Genomic DNA, 7,406 nt, shown 5'->3' on the forward strand with positions numbered 1-7,406 from the left:
CGTTCCAGATCCAAGACCTCCTCCCCCCTGCACAATGCTACACCATCCCACCTTCTCTCACTGCTCCTACCTGTGCCCATCAGAGAGCCACAGCACAGGCACTTACTGTGACTCCTCATTACAGCTCAGAATTTTCCATTGCCCTCTGCAGCCCTCATGGTTATTATACTCTCATCACCTGGGCAAGTGAACTCAATCTTCGCTTTTCTGATTTTCTATTGTCTGTTTATTAGATGGACCCTTTGTGAACTCAGCAGTTCACACTCTCCTGTGGTGCCAAGTGTAAAATTAATATTGACTAAAAAATCTGGGCACTTCTTTCTGGCCAGAGAGGAGACATTTCGAATTAATGGGAATGTTACAGTGTTTCACACCCACTGTCATCTTTCTGAAACCTCCAACTCTTGCAGCTCATTTCTAATTGCAGGCATTAACTCTTAATGGGCCTTGTCTGTTCCAGGTGGGTGGGTGCCTCCCTCAGCCAGCCCAGTGCCCACATGTGCTGGGCTGGCTGAGCATGTCCAGGACTTACTGGGTCTCCTTGCAGGCAGCCAGCAGAGGTGGTGGCATATCAAACAGCTGCCTGGTTCTTCCAACTCCTTCACAAAGCCGTCAGGCAGACAAAGCCATAGGCTCTTCCTCTTTAAAGATGTCCTGACAACCTAAGGCAAGTGAAGGGTGTTTGGCTGAGGGCTCTGCTGGCCCGAGAAGAGATGCAGCCCAAGCACTACTTTCTATCATGCTGCCGATGAGCTCCCAGGTTGAGCTGGCAGAAATGTCTCGGAGCAAGGAGATCATTCTGTCTCCATGGCCTCAATTCAGCACTCTGGCTGAGAGGTGACTAGCAGTGACTGAGGGGACAATTACTGACAACTGTGGTAGCTACTGCTGTGAGGGGGTAAATGGCCTATTTGGTTTACAGCTGAGACCACAAACCTTTTTGCTAAATATCACTAAAGAGACAGTATTAACTTTTGCTAGCTCAGAAATTACTGAGAGGAGAAATTATCTATCAGCTGAGCACAGGCTGTGACTCGGAGGGGACATCCATGCCAAAAAGTCCAGTTCCTGGGTCTCTCTCCAGACACGGCTCTGTTTCCACAGAGAAGTGCCAGTATTTTCTAACTGGCATCACTGACCCAGCACCACTGCAGCACTCAGGAGACAACACTGCTTACATTAGGCATCTCATCGTGCTTGTACGTTTTGAGTGCTTGTAACACTGCCACTGCTGTAAAATGCCACCACTGGTATGGTGTACGCATCTGCACGCAGAGCGAGACACTGAGGAGCTGAGGCTTTCAAAGGTCTTCCCTACAGCATGCACATGTGCTAATGTTAGATTTCTTTTAGAGGTCCATCTGGCCTTACACAGGAGTGGAACAACTGCTGGGACAGTGTCTGCTACTTGAGAAACAAGAACTGTGTCCGGTACCTGCAAACAGCTGAGCACTGCAAACCCTGAGAGACTGCAGCCAGGTCAGAGGAACAGTGGGGACTAAGGCCATGTATTACCCACCAGAGATGGACACCTTTCTCTCACTCAGACTGACTTCAGATTTCAGAGGTGCTGGCAATCAGGTCTCAGTTCGATGTATTTCCACAGGCAGTTATGGCTGAGTAATAGATTGGGGTTTTCTACTGGTGGATCAAAACCCCCAAAGGAGGTCAAGAAACACAGTCCAGGGAGGAAAAGAGGATTAGAGACATGCTGAAAATGCAGCTATGATCTCGGGCAAAAGAAATCTTGCTCTTGCATTCCTTGCATACCCTAACCCTTTATAGCCAAGGGCTCTTTGCCAGCCTCTTAAAACAAACCTACAAAGCAATTATACTGGCATAACACTGTTACCACTCATACCTCTGTGCACTTGCACAGCAAGTGTAAGAGGGGAGAGTTTAGACTTTATTATTATCTTATTATCATTTCAGATAGTGTTGCCAACATGAAACATTTGAGAAACACTGAGCTAACAAACCCAACTGATTCTTTTTTTCCCTGTTTTCCTCACTTTCAGTAACTGTCCCAGCCCAGACCATGCCTGCTACAGAAGACTCCAGTATCATCGCTTGTACTTTCAAAAGGAAGATAAGACTGAATAAACTTTTTTTTCTCCAATGAAACTGGACTGAACAAATGAGAAAGGCCAGATGTGCAAGTCTCCCCTGGTCATGTTAAGCACATTGTAGACTTCCAAGCATGTTATAAATGGAGGAGTGGTGCAGTATTACTGCCCTTATGAGAGAACTGAGGCACAGAGAAGTGCTTGTCACATCGCATGCCAGTGGATGACCAGGAACTGAGCTCCCACCTCCAGCCATGACAGATAAAACAAAGAGTTCCCTTTTTTAAAAGGAAAGGACATGTGGTCTCTAATGCTTCACCTGTGGATACTTAAAATAATTGGATCTGGACAGATGAGAGGCAAATGGCAGTTGCTCAGATGAACATAGTGTACTATATGGAGCTACGAAAACTGCCAGAAGTACTTGATTTTCAGATTATACCAGCCGTAAAAAAATATGGATCACAGAATGCTGGCAGGAGAGGACAGGGAATGCTTTCCAAATGAAGTGTCAGATTATGGCAGATCAGGCACTAACAAATTGGTGCACCTGATAAGCAGGGCAATGTGTAATGAACCCCCTTGCCCAGCACAGCTGAGCTGCAGGTGTACAACTGGATTTCAAGCACAGCCAGCAGCAGGGTTTGCAGCAGCACAGATCCACATCGGATTCTGTCCTTCCCATACTACAAAAGTGGAAAATTTCCAAGTATGCGATTGGCTCAACCCTTCTCACACCACGGACAACAGTCAAGACCAACAGAGACAGGTTTTGAAATCCTCATCCTACAGCTCACAGGAAGATATATAATAGCAAAGACAGAGAGATAAAAGCCTTCATGCAGTATGAAGAATTTTACTTTACTCAACAAAAAATCAAAAACCTTGTGCTTTGAGAAAGATAGCAGTTTTTTCTTTGTCTTGAAAGATCTTCAAAGAAATGGAAAAACATGCACTCCAAGCTCTCCATCACGTTAAGATAAATCAGCTTAAGGGGCAGATTCTTCTCTTGGGTGGTCCTGTACAACCTACCAAATCATATTAGCAAAATGGTGGAAGATCAGGCGAGGACAGGCTGGTAGCAGTGTCCCAGAGTGCAGTCCCATGTGGTCTGAGGAAATCAGTCCTGCTGCACACCTGACAAAGACCTTTCTTTTGCCCTTCATCCCCGTGCTTCAAAATGTAAGGGAAGCGAAGCTTTGAGAAGACAGATCTGGCCCTCATGCTAGAAAAACATATATGTCAGTCCTCACATTAAATGTGTGAGTAGTCTCCAGGAATATCAAGCTACGCACATGAGCGGGTGATTGCAGGACCAGACTGAAACATGCAGTCTGTACTGAAATGTAGTTATGATACACCGATTTTCCTTCTTCAGATGAAGCCAAAAAAGGTAGAGAGCATCATACCTGTGCTTGGTATGACTATCGCTATTTAATAGTGTCAGCTGAGACTTGACATTGTTTCATTTGCGAACTGATACTTGCCTCAGTCTTTTACAAAATGCCCACAATGACCATTGTTATTGTGCTGTTTGTCTAATAAAAATGTAAAAGGTGCATTTTACTTAGCAGTTGTTTATGACTGTGAGAAGGTAAACTTCTTCAATAACCATTCAGTAATGATTAAGGCATGTTAGAGTTTAAAGCTCTAGATTACAATAACCTTTAAAAACAAATTGTTTTCCTTTGCATTGCTGCAGGGCAGAGTAAAGGCGGTGAAGGTACCTTAATTGCATTTCCATTCTTAGCATGTTTTTAAATCATGCTTGGACTACAATTCTGAAGTTTCTACGGCTTCAGTTAGAGGGATGCAGTCTGAACTGCAAAAAAAGGGGAAAAAAACCAAACAAACAAGGAAAACATAGGCGTCTCCTGAAATTAAATCTTGGGCAATTAGGGTATGTCTGACACTCAGCAATGATGCAGTGCAAAGTCAAAGGGGTTAACATCCACACAGCACAGCAAAGGACAGAATATCTTGGTTTGATCCAGAAAGCTATGCCAGAGCATCCTACATCTGAGTGGTCCAGGCACAAAAATATTTCACCGTGGCAACCCTGCTTCCAGTTCTAAACGGTTCTTCGCTAGCTCAGGCACTTCTGCACTGCAACGTGCAGTGTTGACGCTCCTCACTACACACCCTCTCACACCTTTTCCCCTCAGAATGACCTACCAGCCAAAATGGAAACCCAAACGTTGCAGGCGATACGGGCAGGAAGAAGGAGAGACAGAGAAAAGTGCTCCTCTGATTCACTGTAGAGTTCTTAACACAGCAGGCTTGTGTCAGATCTGTTGAGTGCAGCCCCAAGTGACTCATTACAAAGTTTTGGTGTGTTAATTCAGAGGGCAGAAGTTAATCCGGATTCTACCGGCTGGAGGAAGATGACAGCATTTTTTGCTCCTTAAACGGGAGTGGTTGCTTCAAGCACAGGGGCACTGTATTAGCAAGCCTGTTTTTCACCACAGCTTTAATAAGATGTATGAGAGTGCAGCGCTCACTCTCAATTTGTGGGAAGTGGTTTGAAAGCTATTCTCTACCTCCCGGGCTCACGTGTGATGTGGCTGGGATTTACAACCTCAGTTAACTTACGTAGGTTTTCCAATTTGCATCTATTTCCTGAAAGATTCAAGCCTAAGGAAAGTGGATGCTAATGTAGGAGCCTGTATTTGGATTGGTGAAGCAGATAATCCAAGATTAATTTCATCTGACAAAAGAAATCTATTATTACAGTGTCAAACTCCCATGTGTAGCTAGTAGCTCTCAGCAAGACTGGAGATGCAACTCAGCACCTGCGTTCTTGCACACAGGTGCTATTTGAAAATGCCTAGGGAGACTGGAGTGATTCCGACAGGGGGAAAAGTCTATTTGAAAGCAAGGCCAAGAGCATCCTATCTTATCACCTGGCTTTTGGCTGGATGGAGCATTGAGCCTGTGTGTGATACTGCAGCAACTATCGAACATAAGACTATGCTGGCGACTGATACGAGGTTTATTATAACCTCAAAGGAGGAATAATCCATCTCTAGCCTGGGTTTGAGGTCCTTCACTGAACCACACACAAGGATCTGACGGAGACCCCATGCTCTGCATCTCATACACTCCCTTACCACAGTGGAAAGTGGGGGTTAGAAACAAGTCTTTGATACTCATATAAACTACATGCCATGCAGGACAACACCGGATGGGTACAACAGTCCTTCAGAAAACTATGGAGCAGATCCAGTTCCTCACCAAACATGTATAGAGGTACATTCCTCAAATCAGCCGCCTCAGATGATTCAGATCCATTACCTCTGTTGCCCGACACTCATCTCCCACTACATCTTCAGCTTGAGAAAAGATGTTACTGTGACTTTAGCAATTATGACGATATTAGCTGTTCCTCTCACATTCAGAAGTGGTTGCTAGTGTGACCTCTCTTTTACTGAAGATGTTTTCTTTCATCCAGGCATATCCATGTGCTCGTGCAAAGCCTACAGCAATACTGCCATGGCCCTCAGCTCCACTCCTGCATAAGACAGCAATGATGACCCCAAAGCTTCTGCATATGTGAGAAACATGCCTCTGTCTGTGCAATCTCAGCTGGAGATGGAGAGAAATAGATAAAAGATTACCTGCACTTCCTGTACCCTAACACATGGTTCTGGTAAAATTTTTATAGAAAAATATGACTGCAGAGTAAGTGGTACAAAATGATAAATAATAGACCAACTCCAACTGAATGAAGTACAGACAAAGATGTTGCTTTGAGCAGGAGGCTGGCTCTTCCACCAATAGTAAGACTCACTGTTCTGAGGACTGTTTGACACTCTTCCCTACTTTAGCCCTTCAGTTCAGACAGTGATGTCTTCTGAGGTTCCCGAGAGGAGTACTGGATAGCGTTCAGACTATGCTCTCACTGCAGCACACTGTATCTCATTTGCTGTAAATTGCTAGGACTCTACTGACCTATAAGCCTGGTCCATTTGCATGAGCTGAGCCTCTGGCTGTATTTCTTTCTACCATCTAAGTCGCATCCCAACATAACTGCCACAGCCCTTTAATTCTCTGCAGCCACACTGCACCCACCCTACTCCTTGCTCCCCAAGGCTTCAGCTTCTTTCCAGCTGCTACCTACACTGGTGACAGTTTCCCTCTGAGAGGGGTTTGCACTGACCCCTTGACTGCTGCATGCACTCTGCTATTCATTTCTGTCTCTTGCTCAACACAAGCATATGGACACGCAAAGGCAAAAACCAAACAGCTGGTTGTTATAATAAGACATCATAAAACTTATTAATCATTTCTCCTGCATATTAGGGGACTCCTCCTTCCTTTACCTACCTGCCAGGACCAGGCTCATAGTTGGTGACAGCTGTTGATATCGCCGTGGGCAAGGCAGCAAGAGAAGTGCTGCATTTTCTGGCTCTGTCCTGCACAGATGAGGTCAGTGGGAGCTCTGCAGCCGCTTTCATTGAAAGAGGAAAGAAGGTCAGCATTATGAAGGTCAAAGAGTTTTCTAAATTCTTCTAATGAACCTTAATGTTGCTCCCAGCTTACATTCCCAGAGTGCTTTACCAACACTTACCACTTTACTTAGTATTTTGTTTGAGGACCAATTTGAGAAGAGATGCCACAGATGAAGGCACTTTTCTAGCTCAACTCACTGCAATACGGTCAGGATGGCCTCGCAGGGAACAAGGCCTCCATGGCTCATGCAGCTCTGGAGAAGGGTTCCCAGTTACTGATATAACACCCATTTTTTACCTGGCCATTGGGAACTGGACTGTCATCCAAACCCCCACAGCATCAGGGAAGATTGATTTTTAGTTATTGCATGTTGGGGACTGGTGAACACTGAACAACAAGTACTGGGGGAGAAAGACTTCTGGTAGCACAATTCTATGAGTGAGCAGTTTTCCAAGTCACCTTCACCTACCAGGCAACACTGGAGTGCTTCCTTGCTCCCGTGTACCACTGTGGTTTCTCTGCTGCACAGCAGCAGCAAGCCCATTATCCACAGGAGAGAACCCAGCAGAAAATATCCATAGACAAAAAAAAAAAAATATCCTGCAACAGGATGAAATCCTGGCCCCAATGAACTCACTAGATCTAAACTATGGAATAGGCAAGCTTTGCAATTGGCTCTGCAACCCTGGTTACTGGGTGCAGACCATGGCTGCCTCCTGGCATCGTGCTGGGAAGATACCTGAACATATGCACCCCTCCTTTAGCAAGAGAACTTGGGCAGGCCCAGAGGGAACCCCAGTATATACCAATAGGATCCCCAAGGATAGGTGATCAATGGAAAAGCATTAATGCTATTTGTCACAGACTCTTAGGGTCCGTTAACCTTCA

At 45.2% G+C, this 7,406-nt stretch overlaps 1 protein-coding gene across 1 annotated transcript in view; it reads left to right on the forward strand.

Annotated features, from left to right (window-relative positions):
* Positions 1-3,571, forward strand: part of C11H3orf18 (chromosome 11 C3orf18 homolog) — a 49,185-nt gene extending 45,614 nt beyond the window's left edge. Inside the window, exons 6-7 of the transcript XR_012777453.1 lie at positions 1,354-1,567; positions 2,031-3,571. The gene's annotated coding sequence lies outside the window, so the exon portion shown is untranslated. The remainder of the gene's footprint in view (positions 1-1,353; positions 1,568-2,030) is intronic.
* Positions 3,572-7,406: the final 3,835 nt, after the last annotated feature.

This window comes from Mycteria americana, chromosome 11 (assembly GCF_035582795.1).
Source record: "Mycteria americana isolate JAX WOST 10 ecotype Jacksonville Zoo and Gardens chromosome 11, USCA_MyAme_1.0, whole genome shotgun sequence".
In the NCBI taxonomy this organism is placed as follows: Eukaryota; Metazoa; Chordata; class Aves; order Ciconiiformes; family Ciconiidae; genus Mycteria; species Mycteria americana.